Source organism: Ambystoma mexicanum, chromosome 3q (genome assembly GCF_040938575.1).
Source record: "Ambystoma mexicanum isolate Mex_15411 chromosome 3q, UKY_AmexF1_1, whole genome shotgun sequence".
NCBI lineage: Eukaryota > Metazoa > Chordata > Amphibia > Caudata > Ambystomatidae > Ambystoma > Ambystoma mexicanum.
Window position 1 is genome coordinate 42,561,400 of NC_090926.1, and position 19,545 is coordinate 42,580,944.

A 19,545-nucleotide genomic window follows, 5' to 3' on the forward strand; every position below is an offset into this window, starting at 1 on the left:
CAATGGGAGTCAGTTCAAGCAAAACTACATCGTCCACATAGGCCATCCAGAAAACATTAGTATGAACCAATATAGGAATGACAAAGGCCACCTTTTGCGCGGTGGTATCGAGATCAGCCAAATATAAATTATAAAGGCAGGGGTCAATATACATCACTGCCTTAAACCTCTAGTAATCTTAATCACATCGAACAAATGTCCCTCCTCATCAAGCCAAATTTGGATTTGTGTGTCATAGTGAATGAGTTACAAAATTGCCAACAGTGTTGGTGGAATTCCCCAAGCTCATAATTTGGCCCATAATTTTGCACGGTTGACCGTGTCAAAAGCTTTGAAGCAATCCACCAGGGCAACATAAAGAGAAGCATTCTTTTCGGCCCAGACCCTATCTCTAAGAGTCGTGAGAATTAAGCCATTTAGGTTTGTGCAATTTCCTCTTCGGAACCCAGTCTGTGCCTTTCTCAATATTTGTTTATCTTTTATCCATGTTTCAAGAGTCTCCAACATCAAAGCAGAAAAGATCTTACTATTTGCTTCAAGAAGGGTAATCGTCCGATAGTTCACCGGATCAGACCTCTTGAATATCGGAATAATAATTGAGGGTTTCCATGTTTCAGGCATAGACTTTGGGCCTCATTACACGGCATGCGGTGAGGGTTTACCGGTACCGGTAAGGGCACCGGTACCGGTAAACTCTTACTGCCTTACTACGAGGTCCCTTGCAGGAACCGAACTCAACGGCTGGTTTTACGAGCCGTTAAGGAACGGGCTCACAAAGGGACCTTGGTGCTAATTACGGTACCGCAATTTGCGGTACTGTAATTACCTCCTTCCCCATTCCCATTGGGCCCTATGGGGGCAAAAATGGGAATGGGGAAGTGCCTTGGTGAATGGGGAATTACCGGCCCCGCTCACCTTGGAGTAGGCCAGTAATTCTGCCATCCACCAAGGCGGACACGGTAAAATACCGGCGGCAACCGTGGCGCTAATAGCGCCATGGTTACCGCTTACCGTGTAATGCTATTTAAGTGCACTGACAACAACATGGACCATAATTCCCTATTTGCTTTTAGAATGTTATATGTGAGTCCATTGGGCCCAGCTGAAAAAGAGTTAGAGACTTTCGTTATCAAGTGTTCAATGTCTGCTCTATCAAATGGCAGAACCCACGTACTTGTGTTAACAAGCATTCTATCACCAACTATGTTACCATTCATAGTATTCCAATGAGCTCTTCAAGAATCTTCGGAAACTACGTTCGATTGTAGCTAAATCTCTGGGCGATTAACATTATTGATGAGGGACCAGAAATGTCTACTATTCTTTGCTACCAAAATATTCAACATGTTCTCCCCATCTGCCTGGAATAGGGCAAATCTGTGCTGGCGTGACCAGTTTTTATAAGACCGCAGGACAAGGGTTTTGCTTTTTTTTTTATATGTTTCAGCATCACGCCATTGCTGTCTATGTAGCCTTTTCCTATCATTAACCTCTCTATCAAATATATAGCCATGCAATGGGATGAATGCTCCAACTGATTTGGGGGTTTCCCTGTTCCAGAGAAAATTCCTGAAGCCACCAATGTCAGCCCGTTCCCGCACAAGATTTAAACCCCCTTTTTTTTATTTTCTTATCCTGTTTCCAGAATTAACAGCCAAGCATGTGTGATCACTGCCCAATCTGATTACAGATCTCAAGGACAATGCAGCTATCATTTTGTAATGGTTGCTGTCCATCGTATCTTTTACATTCATGGACAAACTTACATTAAACATGGATCTTGAGAAATATATATAATAAATTACAGTTGATTTGGCACTGGACATCCACGTAGCGCTGGAATTAAATCACCATCTATAATGTCGTTTGCCATTAATAGATCACAATCAGCGGCCCAGGCACTCCATTTTCTACCATTGCTCTTACTAGTTTTATTTTTAATTAAATCATATTGTAAGCAAAAGGAATTAAAATCACAGCTATAATCAAATTTGGATAATGATTACTCAACTAGTTCCCCAATATCTCTGAGTCTTTACCATTGAACTCATGTACTGGACATATTACCACATTCCAATACATATTAATTATTAGAAGGACCACCTCCATCTGGGGTGTCAATGTGAATTTCAGCCCCCAGAATTCCTGGCACAGTGTCCGAGACAATTGTCAACTTCTTAATTTTTGAGTTCTTGACTGCAATCAGAAGGCCCCCTGAAGGTCTGCCACCAGTCTGGCCATTAGCCATCTGCTGAACAAGCACAAAACCATCCACACATATCCGGCATGTGAGCCATGTCTCCTGAAGTAGAACTATATTCTTTTTTAAAAAGATGGTGTTAGAAACTTTGTTTTGCAGAAAGCTATTATAGCCTCTTGTATTTGAGCTTCACAATTTATTCTTGCAATGGATCAAAGAGGCTGAGCAATTCTAGGGACTTCGCAGCCTCCCGTTTAAAAAAAAAATAAAAACAACCAGCCATGCCCAACCATTACTATCAGCTCCATCTACTACTCCAGGGGTCGGTGGTACGTCAACTGTGCTGCAATTGGGGGGGGGACTTCCTCTACAGCTTAGCTGGTTGAATCAAGATACCGTCATTACAAATCCCCTCGTACAAAGCCAGAACTGATTTGGCAATAAATTGAGAGCAAAACACCACTTCCCCAAATGTGCGCAAGAGGCATCCTCCTGGACTATACCTACCAATGTAACTAGAGTCCCAATGCCCGAAGGCTTGGTGAGCTGCTATGAATGTGAAAATAAAAAGATAAACTTGGTGTAGGTTCGAAACTAGCACGAAGGATTTAAAACAATATCTCGCTAGGTGTTCACCTGATTGGCTGATAATCGTCTGAAAGAAAGGGGCTCTACATCCTGTAGGCAAAGATACAAAACAAAATGAAAAAAAAAAAACTATCACTGTACAACATATGTTGCTGCTAAGCCAGAGGGCTACAAAGAAAGATAACATCACCCTCCAATTTCTTTCAAGAATAGTAGCGTGCATCAAAGAACGCGTCATATTCAAAACATTGTCCCTCACCCATAAATGCACCCACCACGCAGCACCTCAATACCTGTCTCAGAGATTCACCAGACCACTCACAGAAAGACCAATTAGGACCCCCTACACCAACCTACTCTCAGCGCCTAAAGTCACAAAAGCACAAGTGGGAGGCTCAAGCTTCCCCTTCATCGCCGCAACCCAGTGGAACTCCCTTCCACCCAACCTCAGAGGGATGTCATCTCACTTAGCCTTTCGTAAAGAAATCAAAACACGACTGTTCATCTGATATCCCCCAGTATCTACCAATAGGGCTCTAAATGCATTAAGTTGTCCTGCATGTAACACTGCTGCCTATCCAAGTAACTTTGTCATGTATATACTATGCCACCCATGTAAACTGCTCCAAACTTGCTACGCCTCATGTAACCAGTAGCTATGTCGCAACCTGTAACTAAGTCATTCTCTGGTACCAGCGCCTCGATGCCCCTGGGCTGCCAGTGCGCTTTATAAATGCAAATAAATAAAATAAATAAATAAATATGGAGATGTGGCCGGTCACTCGATTGGCACAAGCTTACCTCTTTTTATGTGTGGGTAACAGTGTGCAAATGTTCACACAACAAATGCGGCAACGTCATTGGCGCAATGACTTCACAGATGTGTGACGTCATTGTTCAGACCGTGGCCCGCTATGAAGTAATCTCGTTGCCCCATCTACTCAGGCAATGTAAAAAATCCTTGTTAGTGTATTCTGGTGGCCATCTTAGAAGAAGTGAACCTTAAAATAACAGGTGCACCTGAACCATAATAAATATTAAAAAGATACTTCTCACTAATAAAAATAACAATGGGGAGAAATGTAAAGGACAATTAGGACCCTGTAGTAAACAGGACTTAAATGGTCGAAGTCACATTGCTGTAAAATGGGTCAGAATTAGACATCAGTCCGGTAACCTTGAATTCGGAACCTTGAAAAAGTGTAAAAGGAACTGGAACGTTATGTATGATGCTGGAAATCGGCCCGGAGCACAGCCGGCCTCCATAGCAGGGTGCGACATCCTAGATGCACAAATTGCTATCGGTCTGCTCCGGTTGTCAGAAGTGGAGTGCCAATCACTGTATATATTTCTTAATTGCTCAGTCCTGGTGAATATATATAATATGATTGCCCCTAATGCTCACCTTTGCGGCCTCACATATCTATCGGATCCTAACACCATGGTGGACGGAGCACCCTCCCACCTTTGGATTAAATATGTGCCCTTAGCCTATCACCACCCTCGCTACACATTTGAAGCCACAGGCACAGCCACACAAGAATCCCCTCAGCAGCTTCTTCAGAAGAACCTGGCAGAAGATAGACCAGCCAATACCAGACGAGCATTGCTGTTATCAGCCTCCACGCATCAGCCACCATCCATGCATCGCAACCAATGTGTGGGGGACTGACTGCATTGGCGGACCATCACTCTCTCCAACGCCAGCCCACACCCCTCACCCCAAACACTGAATATCCCCAGCCTACCAGCCTGCACCTCAGCACCAAAGCCAAGCATATTAGCCCCACATACCCGAGAAGATGCCTGCGATGATTCCTGAACAGTTCTACTATTCAGCATGGCCCATTGTCTCTGGCTATATCTCTTATTATAGTGCACCCTAGGGCGTGGGTGGCCTGGCTGCACCCTCAGGTGTTGCCTACATCAGCCCACCCTAAGATCTGCGTTGCAGATAGCACCATCCTGTGACAGTACCTGCCTGGCATCACACCATTGCTTCTCATTTCAGCCACACTGCACACCAACTCCAAAGCAACGAAGGTTCTGGAGTTCATAGATGGGCCTTTGTGGTCCACAGGGCACCTCATATTGCATGAAAACGTCTACCACTACCCAGGATGGTGTCCCAGTAATGCACTATACCATCCTTCAGCCTGAAGAACCTCACAAAATAAGCAAGCGTAAAGTGCAAGTGCACCTCATGCAGAACCATGAACCATGCTGTTGAAGTGCATGGGTGGCATTCTCTATCATACTAACAGCACATTTTGCAATGCAACACTTAGCACACGTTAACATTTCCATATATTCCCAAAATGCGCACTTTGGGCCTGATTCACAGATCTTTTGTCAATGGGATTGCGCCATTATAAAACGCTTCTGTGAATCAGGCCCTTTATGTTTGTAAAGTCCCTAATGCTTCAATTAAAATTAGCATGCCATGCAATTTTCCAGAACGCATGCAGCGCAAGTTTGCAAGTGCCTGTCACTGCACAGGCAAACACATGAAAATGCAGTCACCCAGAGGAATACGGAAAGCAGAGATCCTTCCACTAAGCAAGTCCCACAATAAATATAAAATAGAGCTTACATGTGGTCTACAAAGACCTCAAGGCTCGAACATCGCCAGCGCAAAAAAGAAGACAGCATAAATTGCAGCTAAAAACCAGGCATTACCGCAGGACAAGAGAAGCAGGTCGAAGGTCGCCTCCATATATGTAGGAGACCAATTTACAACCTTGTGCAAAAATATCCACGCGTCATCACAAGCAAAAAGAATATCAACTGTCTCAGGCAGTCTCCAAGAGAACACGGCCAAGTAGCCACAACCCCAAAGAGGCACATGCAAACAGGAAGAAGCAGGTCATCATGGTTCTATGTCATTTCATCAACACCTGTTTTTACAACGGTTTTTTTGCAGCAGAATTTTTGCCGAAAAAACATTTCAAAATTTTGTTACAATTATTTATGGGGGATTACCCCCAAACATCATTTACCTATTGTTTTTATTACCCAACCGCCCAACCCTTTATATGACTAGGAACTGGAGTGCCCGCCTCGCCTTTCTCTTTTTTTACATTATGCCAGGGGTGTTGCTAGGTCTGGAAAAGATCCGGGGCTAAGCTAATGTCAGAACTTTCGGGACTGGGGGCTAGCTAGCCTTTTGGCTGCAGCTCCTGAGATTCTATCCTGGGCTACCTCCAAAGGACCAGGGGCTATAGCCCCCTTAGCCCCCCCCTAGCAACGCCTCTGCATTATGCTATGGTAGTCCCGGGCTCCAGAGGCAGCAGCACCAGGGTTACTGTGCCCCACTTGAGAGAGCCAGAATGATGGTTTTCGCCCCTCCCTCAATTTTGGGAAAGATTTTTGCTCTTGGAGGGGTGTTGGTTCCTGGTCACCTGAATTGTAAAAATGTTATCAATGCAGCTACCAGAATCCTTTGAGGCTGAAAGAGCAACTAATTAGTAACACCTGAAAAGAAATACAGCCTCCTTGATGATTGTTTGTGAGAAGAAAGCGCTAGGAGGAAAAGAACAACAGAGCAACTAAACTGCAGCAGATGGGATTCAACCCTATTAATACTTGTTTATTTTTGGATTTAACCCAGTTGCTTCTTGCATCAGGTATATTTGACTGGAGTGCGTGTCTCGCCTTCCTCTTATTTAAGAAACCCTTTATATGCCTTTGTTCATCCCCCAAACAAAAATTCAAAAAAGTTTTTCGGCAAAAATGCCACAGCAAACACCAGTCGTAAAAACAAGTGTTGATGAAAGGATGCTATACCTTCGTCAGGACACCCAACAAACTTGCTCATCTTGGAAGCAAGACATATGTTCGATCCCCGGGTCCGCACTTAGAAACCTCTAGGTATTAAGTGCGTTATAAATAACCCATTACAATTACAAAAAGGCCCTCAGTGCACCTAGCAAGAGACAGTCGATCGGGACTCTCAACAAGAAGCAAGTACTCAGGACCCTCAAGAAGTAGCAGGCCCTCAGGATTCTCAACAATAAGAAGGCCCTCAGTACCTTCGTCAAGAAGCAGGCGCTCGGGATCCTCAAGAAGAAGCAGACCCTTAGGATCCTCAAAAAGAATCAGGCCCTCAGGATCCTTGACAATAACAAGGCCCTTAGTACCTTCAACAAGAAGCAGGCCCTCACTACCTTCAACAAGAAGCAGGCCCACAGGATCCTCAAGAAGAATCAGGCCTTTTCGATCCTCAACTATCAGAAGGCCCTCAGTACCTTCAAGAAGAACCAGGCCCGCAGACTCCTCAAGAAGAAGCAGGCCCTTTGAGGTCCAGAAAGTGAAGTCACTTGCACAAAAAGCTTGTGCATGGGACAAGGTAATTTCATGCATGAAGATCTGATGAGACACAGCCAATGAGGGCCGAGCTCCCTAAACAGAGATCTAGAATAAAGTGTGTTATGAAGTAACTGTTCAAGTGCTGTCAAACAGAGTTACACAAATAAGCGCTTCACCAAAATATTCGATGGGCAGACGCTGCCGCTGGGTGAGACTTAAAGTTTTGTTCAGTCAGAAGCTTCTAGTTCACATTAAAATGGGTGCACATTTTGAAAAGTCACAGCAGGATAGTTTATGTTTTATATATAACATGAGGATTCGACGAGGGGGCTGCGACCATTTCTTGACTCGAGAAAACAAAACACTCAAAATGGCCGCCGGGGATCGGGAGAAGGGACTACATGTAGTCCCTTCTCCCTCTGCATGGTGGCCAGTCACGGAAGGCACTCCGGAGCTGCGGCGGTGATGCAGAGGCTTCCGAGTCTTCTCGGCAAGGTAAGGCCAGGGCGAGGGCCAATGAGCTTGCTCGTAACAAGCACATTGACTCTCACCGGGTACTAATGCATTTTACATTCACAAGTAAGACGGTAGTAAATACTCAGGCTCAATTTACCCATTCATTCCAAACGTATCTGCAAGTTAGTGCTTGCAGGCACATAACATAAGTAATAGACATAGTATAAATGCATCTCTTCGATGTAGTGGATGGTAGCCTTTTTACTATATCTAGTACTAATGTCACTTGTCATCAAACACTGACTCGTAGACACGTAGAACATTTAAGGTAAACATATTAATTTCAGTATTGAACTAATGTGGCAGAAGAAGGGGTGAGCTAAGTTGGGAGGGAGCAGTGTTGAGCTAGGGTAGTAGGCAGTGGCAAGAGGTGGGCTTGGTAGGCAGGGGTGATCTAGGGTGGGTTGATTGGTGGGGTTAGGTGAGTCAGGGTGGCTGTGTGCAGGTAGGCAGAGGTGACGTATGGTAGGTGGGCATAGAGTGGGTGGGCAGGTGTGAGGTAAGGATGGTGAGGGTAGATTTGGGTGGGAGTAGAATGAGATTGGGGTAGAGGGGGTGGAGGAGGTTTGGAGAGTAAGGATATACAATGTGAAGTATGGTGGGAGTGTGGGGTACAGTTCAATGAGGTTGGGTGAGCTGGGGTAGAGTGTAGGGTGGTTGGGTTAGGTCGAGTGGGGAGAGTGAGATGGGTGATTGGTGATAGAGTGGGATGAGCTAGGGATGGTATTTAGGGGTAGAATGTGGTGGGGTGAAGTGGATACATATGGATAGATTGGGATATTAGGTAGAGTGAGTGGGTGGGGGTAAAGTGGGGTTTAGGATTGAGTGAGAAGTGGATAGAGTGGTATATGGTTTTTGGTGGGGTAGAGGATGACAAGGAAAGGGGTGAATGGTGTAGAGTGTGGTGATATAGGGTGGATGGAGGGTATCAGGTAATATTATCCCCACCAATAATATCGCCATATATATGGTCGTGGGGTAAGGCGATAGGCAATATTATTAATGGTGATCATTTATGCGGTTATTGGGACCGGGGGTTGTGCGGATGTCCCCTGCTCCATAAAAAAATGATGCGGTTTGCAGGGTTGTCCCCCGCATGGTCCATGGCTTAATGTCGGCGCAAAAATATGGTGATATTCTTGTATGGCGATATGTTTGCAGGGATATTAATTCATGGAACCGGATGGAGTATAGTGGAGAGAGGTAAGGTAGGAAGGTGGAAAGAGTGTGGTGAGGAAGGGTGCTGACGGCTCTGGTAGAATGAATGCTGACTTCCGGGTCTGTGTTGCCTTCTAGACCGTGAGGCATTTTCTGGTGGTGGCTAAACACAGAAAAGGAAAGTCAGCGTTAACTTCAGATAAAGGGAAAAATAGCAATCTAATGAATCCTGCAGAGCCTCAGACTAATCCTTTCTATGGGAGAAGAAGCAGCTGATCAAAAAGGCTTAAATATCTCTGAGTTGTCACGAAAGACGAGATCATCACCGGCGGAAGTGTATCCTGTTTATAGAAAGACAGAGAGGTAAGAACAGCAAGGATAGGATGAGCAAGGGAACGTAAACACGAAGAATTCTAGCTGTGAACTCATGGAGCGTATCCATGAGTGGAGTAGCAACGCAACGTTGCTCGGAGTCAGTATCTTGATAATGGTTTCCATGCAACAGGGGCAGAGACAACCCTCCTGCAGTTCCATGAAAGGCTGGAACACAGCACAGGCTTGAGAGAATCCCGAGATACCAACCGATCCTCCTCCACCGTCACCACATGGACCAGCGTAGACCGCGGGACATGACAGCAACCCCTGAAGGGTGACCCCTTTTCAGAGGGAAGAAGTATGTGATTTGAGGGAGACAGAACGTCTGTTCTCACCACAAACTTCAAGGGAGACCTGCGCTTTGATCAGGAGTCACAGAGAGCTCAATTAACCAGAGAGACACGTTGATCCACAACAGACAGGAAGATGGGTGGGACTTAGCAGTACATGTTGTCACTCCTTACCTTTCCTGTTGCAAAGCACTCTGGTTATGATCTGACGAAGAAGATTGTTGGTGTGGACCCACGATTGGTTCATTAAGGTAGGCTTAGCCTGCACCGATCACTGGGGCCCTTTCGCATTAAAAGAAGGTTGAGCCCCTCTTTCTGCAGATCATCTGATGACTTTGAAATGAGTAAGAAGAAGGACCCATTTGGACTCTGGCTGAAGGTACATTCTGCCTTACAGCTTCCGCCATTGAAGGAAGACCAGGATTTCCAATAGGGAAGCAAGACCCCTCCCCTAAACATCTCCCTGGAAACAGAGGGAGATACCAGACTCAGAGTACCCATCCAGTAGCTCCAGAACCAGTACCCAGTCAGCACACAGCGTACCCTGCTAGGTTCTGCCAGCAAGCCTACTAAGTGGGAAGTGCCATAGAGTGTCTGAACAAAGGACAAGGCCGTTGCCTGCAAACACTCTCCTCAGCTTTGGGCCATCTGCCTTAAAGGACTAAACGAGCCCCGCAAAGAAGCTAGGAGTAATGCCACAACAAACATCAACCAGCATCCATCTTTTAAGGACATTTTTGATGCAATCGAGCTCTCAACCCGCGGCTGACTGCACCACTACTGTTGTCACACTGCAGTCACAAAAGCCGTCTGAGACACCTCAAGCAGCTTTCCAGATCCGCCAACTTGCACAGAGACAGCAATTCTTGACACCAAGACCCCATGTAGGCCAGTCTGCAGATGTCCGGCCAGCCTCGCTTGCCGAACTACCTGCCACCTGATACCCGCAGCTGTCTCCCTTCTTTAGCTCTGTTGCAGGAGCTGCAAAGCATCCTGGAATTGACTCGACGTTGTCGAGCATCAAGATCATTCAAAGCACCAGGTGCATTGTGGTTCTGTCCCCCTTGTACTTCTCTGAATGTCCCTAGTGACATTTACAAGCCCTTCCCCCCTTGGTGCTGAAATCAAATAACCTTGAACAGTTAAGACTGATTGCTTTACCGACTACCCTCCTGTCAATATCCAGAGTGCACCCCTTTCCTTTGTGAAACTGTCTGTCCTCTGTGTTCCTTTACAGGGTGGGCTGTATTTTGTAGTGTGCTAGAACTATATGTTGTAATAATAATAAAGCAGATATTTGTATACAACCTTGACTGGACAGTCCCTTTTATGATTGGGTAATAATTGTTTTTTCACTGTGCTGCAACTAACCAACGATCCATGACCTTGCAGAGATAAGCCTCCAGTTCCATCCACATTACCACAATTGGACAAGGAGGTTTATAATTTACTTGTGTTTCTAATCTGTTCAGATCCCTTCTGGTGCACTAGAAATGTGGGGCTGGTTGATGGTTTTGAAACCGATATTCATCCCTGGACCACTGGTGCCCCGGAAGTTGATTTGTCACAGTGGGAGAGAGGGGTGAAGTAGGGTGTGTACGGGTAGAGTAAGATCGGGGTAGAGTGGGGTTAGGTTAGGAAAAGTGGTTTAAAGGAGTGTATGTGGGTAGAGTAGAACAGGATCTGGAGGTAAAGTAGGCTGGATTGGTGGCTGTAGAGTAGAGTGATGTAGTGTTGGTGAGGTAGATTGGGTGAGATAATGTGGGTGATAATGTAGAATGTGTTGTGGTAGGGTAGGTGTGGTAATGTGTTGAGGTAGAGTGGATTTGGAGTAGAGTAAGATGAGTAAGATTGGGTAGGGGGTGGTAGAGCGGGGATATGTAGAGTGGAATAGAGTTTGAGTGAAATAAGATGGGTGGTGGTAGAGTGGGGTGACATCAGGTGGAGGTATGGGAAAGCGCGATAAGGAGGGTGTGGTAGAGTGAGGTCAGGTAGAGTAGTGAAGTTGTGTATGGGTAGAGTGGGCTGGGGTGGGGTACAGTGTGGTAAGGTAGGGTGTTTGCAGATGGAGTGGGCAAGGTAGGGTGAATAGGCATAAGGATGGATGAGGTATGGTGGGTGGGTAATGCTAGAGTGGGTTACTAAGAGGCCTGATCACGACTTTGGCGCTAACGCCGGTGGTATTACCGCGAGCGGTATTAGCCCTACCGCCGAACTCCCCGGCGCTAATAGTGCCAGATCACGAGTTTGGCGGTAATGTAATTCCCCATTCCCCATTGAGCCCATTCGGGAATGCCCCATTGCACATTGGGCTCAATGAGGAAAATTTGCGCTCTTACCGCCGGCGGATTTCCTGCCGCAGTAATAGCGCACATTTTCGGCAGATTTCCCCCCAGACACAACAAATATGTATTTTAACGTCACAAATTAAATTGCTGTTCTCGTATGAGATTATTTGATATTTGCATGTCAATCACACGCCAATTGTTTTAAGGGCCAACAGAGGGAATTGCAAATAAACCGTTTATGAGTTGTCACTTTCATTACACCTGCCTCTTGTGTTCCTCGCTACACAGATCTCGGATTGCAAATGATTTACTTGCTTGAGTCAGACTTCACCTTGATTGCACCAATGGAATGCACAGTCGGTTGGTAAATTTGGCACTTTTACAATGGATGCACCGAAAATAATCACATACAAGGTCAGTTTACAAACATATTATAAAAACGTAACGTACATTGATGGTGAATGTCAACCATTTCACAAAAGCAGAAATCTTATTGTGATTTATACCCCACACTGCTGCCATTTTCTTGGTCTCCAGGCGCTCTGGTGGATCTGAAATAAAGGAGGGCTGGTGGGGAGGGGGGTTAGTGGGAAGGAGAGGTAACTTCAGTTTGGAGAAAAACGGTCACTGTGTGTTGGGTTTGCTTTTAGTTCATGTGGGTTGGTGTTTTTTGGTGTGTGGGTGTGTGTGGGTTGTTTGCATGTCTGAGATAGAGTTTTCTGCAGTGCGTTTGAGTTGGGTGTTGCAGAGTGTGTGCCGTTTGTGGTGATATTAAGTTTGTGCTCTGATAGTGGTATGTGTGTGTGTTCTGTTTGGTTGAGGGTGAGTTTGTAGGCGACTTGAACGTTTTTCAGTAGGGTTAGGGCCTGACTACCTTGGAAGGATCCCGTCCATTTCCCATGTTGGTGAGCCATGGAATGTGAACTTTGTTCGGTGGGTTGTCGAGTGTGATCATGATTTCTGTTTTGTCCGGGTTGAGTTTAAGACTGTTGGTGCTCATCCATTTGTTTATTTCTGTAAGGCAGTTGATAAGGGTTTAGGCTGGTTTTGCAGAAGTGTTAATTTCGTAGATGATTTGTGTGTAATCTGTATAGTTGTAGCCGTTGATGAGTGGAGTCATGTACATGTTAAACAGTAGCTGGGAGAGTGATGAGCCTTGTGGAACTCTGCAGGTTGTGCATGGTGCTGAGTTGAAAGGGGTAAGACAGGTTCTTTCCATTCTTTCTGTTAGGAAGGATTTTAACCATAGTAAAGCAGTGTTGCTGATCACTTTTTCTGGTAGTCTTTTCACGAGGGTTTCATGGTGGAGTGTGTTGAATGCTGCAGATAGCTCTAGTAGTATTAGCTTGAGGTGATGTTGGAGTCAGTGTTCTTTTATAGGTCATCCAGATGGATAGTAGTGTTATTTTTGTTGCCTTCATTGGTCTGAAATGAACTTGTACCTGCTCTAGTATCCGATTGCTTTCTACATATTCCAGGATATGTTTATTTTTGTAGCTTTCTAGGAGTTTTGCCGAGTACAGGATGTTTGCTATCGATCTATAGTTGGTTAGGCCTTCTGTATTTGCGAGGGGACTGTGAAGAGTAATTTAATTAATGCAGTTTTGAAGCTTTGTGGTACATCTCCTGTTGCCAGGGAATGGTTAAAGAGGTTCTGGAGGTATTCTGCAGGTGTTTTTTGGGTGAGGATAGTCTTGTAAATGTTTGACATGCAAGGGTCTGCTGGCGAACCTTTTCTGTTGCTTTGATTCACTAGGCTGGTGAATCTTTCTGTTGAAATTGTCTGGAAGACGTTTAGTCTTGTGGTTGCTTGCAGAGTTATCTGGTTAGAGGTGTTGTTGGTGTTCTTGGGCATACTCTTGATGACTTGCTGGAAGTTTGTGATTTTTTTTATCTTGAAATGGTTTGCAAGGTCACCACGCAATTTCTCTGTGACTGTGTTATTGCAGGCTGTCAGGTTTCTTAGTTAGTTAATGATGCTGAACATCTCTTTCTGTGTGTTGCTTGAGTTTGAGATACGTATGGTGTAGTATACTTTTTGCTTTGAGGATTCCGGCTTTGTATAGTCATATCTGTCTTTGGTACATGATTTCCTTCTGCTGATTATAGTTTTTCATCCATTCATGTTCCAGTTTCCTGTTTGTTTTCTTCAGTGCTCTGAGGTGAGGAGTGAACCATCTTGCTGTTGTTTTCTTTAGCAAATGGGTGAATGTTTTTTCTGGTGCGATATCATCCAATGTTTTTCTGATCCACTTGTGGAGCATCTCAATTCTTTCTTCTATGTCAGATGATACTAAAAAACGTAATAATCTGCTACAGAAAAACAGTATTTAAGACAATGGGGATACCTGATTGCCCAGTAACATGGAATACAACATGTCACTATAGCATCCGCCTGTGAACAAAGACATGACGAAATTGACTTGTGAAAGAGATAATGACAATCAAGCACATGTACTGTTTCCAGTGTTCGCTAGATTACTTCAAAGAAATGTGTATATGGACTGTGACATTTGCACAATGCGCACCATACTTTGTCAAAGCTTTTATTTTTTTTACCTTTCATTGATTCACATTTTGATGTTCACTCATCACTATCATGTATGTATGTATGGCCACCCTCTACGTAACGCCCCCTTCCCTGTCAAAGGGCTTGATACCCACTGAATATGCCTTCCATCAGATACATGAAAACCTCTGGTCTCCGGTGCCCACAGACTGCCTGCTCCACAGAGGATGGACCGGTCACTCATAATTTAGCCCCTCCCATCCTTGTCCCCTTTCATAATTTCTAACTGTCACAAAGGACGCATGCAATGGCATTCCATAATAGAACTTTGGGATGCTATAGCGCGTGCAGCCAATGCTATATATGCTCCCGCTTACAATGTGCAAGTGAAGACAGTAAACAAAATAAGAATGAAACATCAGCATGAACAAAATGATGCAATTGTAGGCTAAAAATAAAGAAATAAGGATATATCAGGTTACATAGTCATTGAATTTCACTGGTCTACTTCTCATCTGACATGTGCTACCTTTATTGCTCATTTCCCTATTCTGATGTTCCTCCCCCAATTTGAGGTTGCTTTGCGCCCCTTCTTGATAGTCCTTAAAAATCTCATATGGAATATTTACATGCAGCAAATAATTAATGTCATCACTGGGTCTCACAGCATTGTTCATGTCATCATTACTTCTACACCATTCATCTTCAATCTCACACCAAATGCCTTTGTAACCATCAAATGGAAGACTCTCTTCCACAATATGGCGTCTTCCAATTGCAATGTGGTCCTTACTCCATCGCTGGTCTCAACATGTCTCTTTCCAACTTTCACGACTTCAACAGGGTCAAAGAAACGGGAGCACCCTTTTGGTACACTGAAAGGTTTTTTCACTCGTACCATATAAACAACACACACACTGTTTCCACCCCTGAGCATTTCCTCATTCACACATTGTTTTTCCATCACCAACCAATGCGGGAATAGGCCTGAATGCATTTTCCTGCCCCTCATCTTTTCGGAATGGGGTTGTAAGACCGTGGCTGAAATGTTTGAGGGAGAAAAGACCGAAAGTTATTTTTCCAAAAATAATTTTCGGTCTTCTCTCCCGTGAACATTTCAGACTTTGCCCTTGCCCCCACACCCCTACTTACCTGTGGGCGGCACACCTCCTTGTGTGCCACCCTCTCCAACATCCCTCTGCAACACCGGTTCCCTTCACTTGCGTGTATGGGAACTGGCGCGGCAGGGTCCGCTTTTCTTTTTTACATTTTTTTTTAATACTTTAGTGAGTCAGGGTTGCGGGAAACCCCCGCAACCCCTGCTCACATTACAGTGAAGAGCGGTGTGGGGGAAACCACCCACAGTCCCCACTGCCCTTTTTCACTGTGATGTTTCATGTGGAATATTTGTTTGAATTTTTGAGCTATACAAGATTTTCATATAGGCAAAGTTTTGGGTGATTCCCATCTTTTAAAAGGGTGATACTCCAGTCAATACATCTGGTGTGTATCTGTACACCTTCATCAATGTCAATTGAATAGTTTCCTTGATAACACCATTAATTCGTTCAACAGCCCATTAGCCCTAGGATTGTATAAGGCAGTGCAATGATTTTGAATGCCATTATATTCTAAGAATTCTTGCATTTCCTGTGACCTCAACTGAACCCCATTGTCAGATATAACGACCTTGGGATATCCTTCTCTGGAAAACAACCTTTCCATAAAGTCCATAACACACCTGGTGGAAATGTTTTCAACAAACTCTGCCTTGAACCACCTCGAAGTATAGTCAACCATCACAATGCAAAATCTGCTTTCTTGTCCCAGCATGCTCATAGGTCCGATGAAGTAAATGGCCACCTTTTCCCATGCGAGTTCAGGAACATCCACACACCCAGTCTCCATCTTCGGAGTTTTCAAAGATGTATCACTTAATCCACAACGAATGCAAGCACCCACCTCCCGATCTACCATATCGACCAAACGAGGCCACCGGAATGTTGCCCTCAACATACGCTTCATCAAATATTTACCCAGATGATCATTGTGTGCTTGCTTAACCAATTATCTCTGGTGTGCTGTAGGGGGGACCAGTATTTCACCTCTCACAAGACCCCACATAGAGCCACTGAGTTTATCTCTGATCTTATAGAAAGGTGAACTGATTTCCACCCCCTAGCACCATCTATGTTCAATTTGTGACATAGCTTCCTTTAATTCCATGTCATTGTCAACCCGCTGCAACCAAGTCTCCTTAGAGAACACACGATCCACTGTGTTTATCACCTGTGCTTTCCATTCATCACTTACCACGTCTACTTCCTTAGAACATGCTTTGAGAGACCTTGATAAGCAGTCAGCAACAGGATTATAACAACCCAGGATGAATTTGATAACTAATGTAAACTTTGTAAGGCAGACCACCACCTAGCAATTCTAGGAGTTGCCAACCCTGATCCTCTAGTTGTAAACAAATATGTCAACGGCTTGTGATCACTTTTATTAACATATGGGATTCCCCAAACATATGTTTTAAAATAGTTTGAAGCCCCGAAACAAGCCAAACTCTCCCACTCAATGGTAGAGTACTTGGACTCTGTCTCTGTAAGGACACGGGATGGAAATGCTAATAGTTCCTTCATGCCTTTCCTTTACTGACTCAAAAACGTCCCTTGACCACGGCTGCACGCATCCATGGTAATGGTCATTTTCCGCCAAGGGATCAAATCTATATTGTGTTTGTGCATTTGCCACCTCCTCCTTTATTTTCCTGAATACCTTCTCTTCTCTTTATCCCCACACACATTCTGCCCTTGCTTTCAACAAATCTCTCAGAGCAGAACACTTTGCAGAAAGGTTCCTCACAAACTTAGCATACAATTCTATTAAGCGTAAACAGGATTTTAGCTCATCTTTGATCACTGGAGTGCTTACCTCCATAATGGCATCGACCATCTCAGGACAAGTTTCCAACCCTCTTCCAGAAAGCCTGTGACCCAAGAATGAAACTTGGTGTACTTTAATTTGGCATTTCTCTTTTATTATGGTCATTCCTGCCACCTCAAGTCTATGTAGAACCTTGCTTACCCTTGCATCATGTTCCAACTCCATTTGCCACCCACCACGATGTCATCCTGGAAACATGTCACACCGGGGTTGTTCCTCAACAAATCCTCCATGATTTTCTGAAATACGGCAGATGTCGAAGCCAAGCCAAAGCGTAATCTTTTAAACTGGTAAACAACAATTGTGATGATAAAGGCAGTAAGCGCACTTGATGTGCTATGCAGATCCACCTGGTGATAAGCCACTGACAAGTCTAGAGTGGTAAACCACCCAGCCTCATCCATAGTTGTTAAAATTTCATTTACTCTAGGTAAAGGGTATCTATTAACCAATATGTTGCGATTAAGGTCTCTTAAATCTACACAAAGTGTGATCCTTCCATCCGGGTGTTGAGTTACCACAATCAGAGACAACCACTCACTACACTCAATTGTTTCAATAACCCTGTGTTCACACAAACCATTCAATTCCAGTCTGACCTTTTCCCGAATCCCAAATGGCAAATTTCTCACCTTGTGCACACAAGACTGGGCACCCTCCACCAACTGGATTCTAAAACATATTCCCTGCAGTTTGCTGATCCCTTTGCGGAATACAGCACCAAACCTCCTACTCAAATCCTCACTGAACTTGTCTGAGTTATCCTTACCAACCAAATTCACCTGGATTTCAATTTCCGCGGGTAGTTCCAACCCCAACTTTCCCTGATGTTTCTTTGCCACATATACCTTGGCATGAATATGTTTATTGTCATATGCTATGTTGCACCAGACAAACCCACAAATGTCAATTTTCCCGCCACCATATGCCTTGGGTCGATGTCAGTCATATGCAGAGTATGATTCTTGCCACCCCAAATCCCCTAATATTTCTCCTCAGAGATTATAGTGTACGGTCACCCCGAGTCCGCCAGCATCTTTATCGGGCAACCAGCCACCACAATTTCCACCACAGGTGGGACATACTCCCCTTCCTCATCATCACCTACTTTCCTCACAAGGTGTACAATTTTGTTTGACCACTCACCTTTTTCCTCCTGCACACACTTCATACCGCTCTCACACTCAGACAAGCTATTATTCACTTTGCAAAACCTTGCAAATTGTCCGGACTGGCCACATTTTCTGCATTTCCCTCTCATCATTGGGCATTCATAAGGGTTCAGAAAATGCTTTTCAAAACCACATTGGGACAATGTGCCCCATGACTACTTTGCTGAGTATTATGACCATTGCTTGTCCTGTTAGACTGTCTTATCACACACACCTTCTCTTCTTCATTAACAGCCTCCTTCACACACACACTATCCTTCACGACATTCACATTATCCAACACTTTATTCGCGTTTACCTCTTTGAAACACCTAGAATTCCATAAATTCCATACCCTTTGCTATTGTTAAAGCCTCTTGTAATGGAGGGTTCCTGGAATGCCATAAGTGTTCTTGAATTTTGGAATTGGATGTCTGCATCATAAGTTGATCACGGATGTATTCATCCTCTACCTCCGTGAATACACACGAAGTCAACAACCTTCCCGAGTCTGCCACAAATGCATCCACTGACTCCCCAACACTTTCCTAGAGCAAAACTTGTTTCTCTCCAATACAATATTCACCGGTTTACCAAATTGGGCCTCCAACTTTCTCATAGCCTTCCCATACAAACCTTCTCCATCCCCGCTTACACCATCCTCCGCCGGCTCCACCTGAACTTTTTTATTATTCTTACCGCTTCTGCCCCCACACAACACATGAGGGTGGAAAATGTCCTCTCATCAGAGCACCTCTCAAACCCAGATGCCACAAAATAAAATCTGAATAGATCCTTCCAGTCTTCCCATGGCACTGGAGGTTCCCCAGGTGTAGCCAAACATTTCGGGTGGTGCTCCAAATTCTGCAAACTGCTGATATTACCAAGAAAAAAGGAATGCCCCCCACATAGCTCTAATACCATGTAAACAAACACAGTGATTAAAAACACTAATCTCCCGCACCCTTGCTCTTATGCGTAATATAAATATAGTGAACAGCACGCCCAATATTTTTTTATTTATTTGTTTTAATTTTTAATAACGCGTCAGATCGGCAAAGGGCCTCAAGGAGAACATATATGACAAACAGGAGACAGCAATCTGAACAGAACGGACTGAACAAAGTGTTTGCTATGCCTACAAAATAACAAATGAGGCACTATGAAACATGTATGCATATAATAAAACTGTCCCTGCTATATACACATCGAT

At 44.4% G+C, this 19,545-nt stretch overlaps 1 long non-coding RNA gene across 1 annotated transcript in view; it reads left to right on the forward strand.

Moving 5' to 3' along the window:
• The window catches only part of LOC138582081 (uncharacterized), an 83,316-nt gene that overhangs the window by 23,428 nt on the left and 40,343 nt on the right, over positions 1 to 19,545 (forward strand). The window contains exon 2 of the long non-coding RNA XR_011304946.1: positions 12,012 to 12,137. This is a non-coding gene — a long non-coding RNA (uncharacterized lncRNA). The remainder of the gene's footprint in view (positions 1 to 12,011; positions 12,138 to 19,545) is intronic.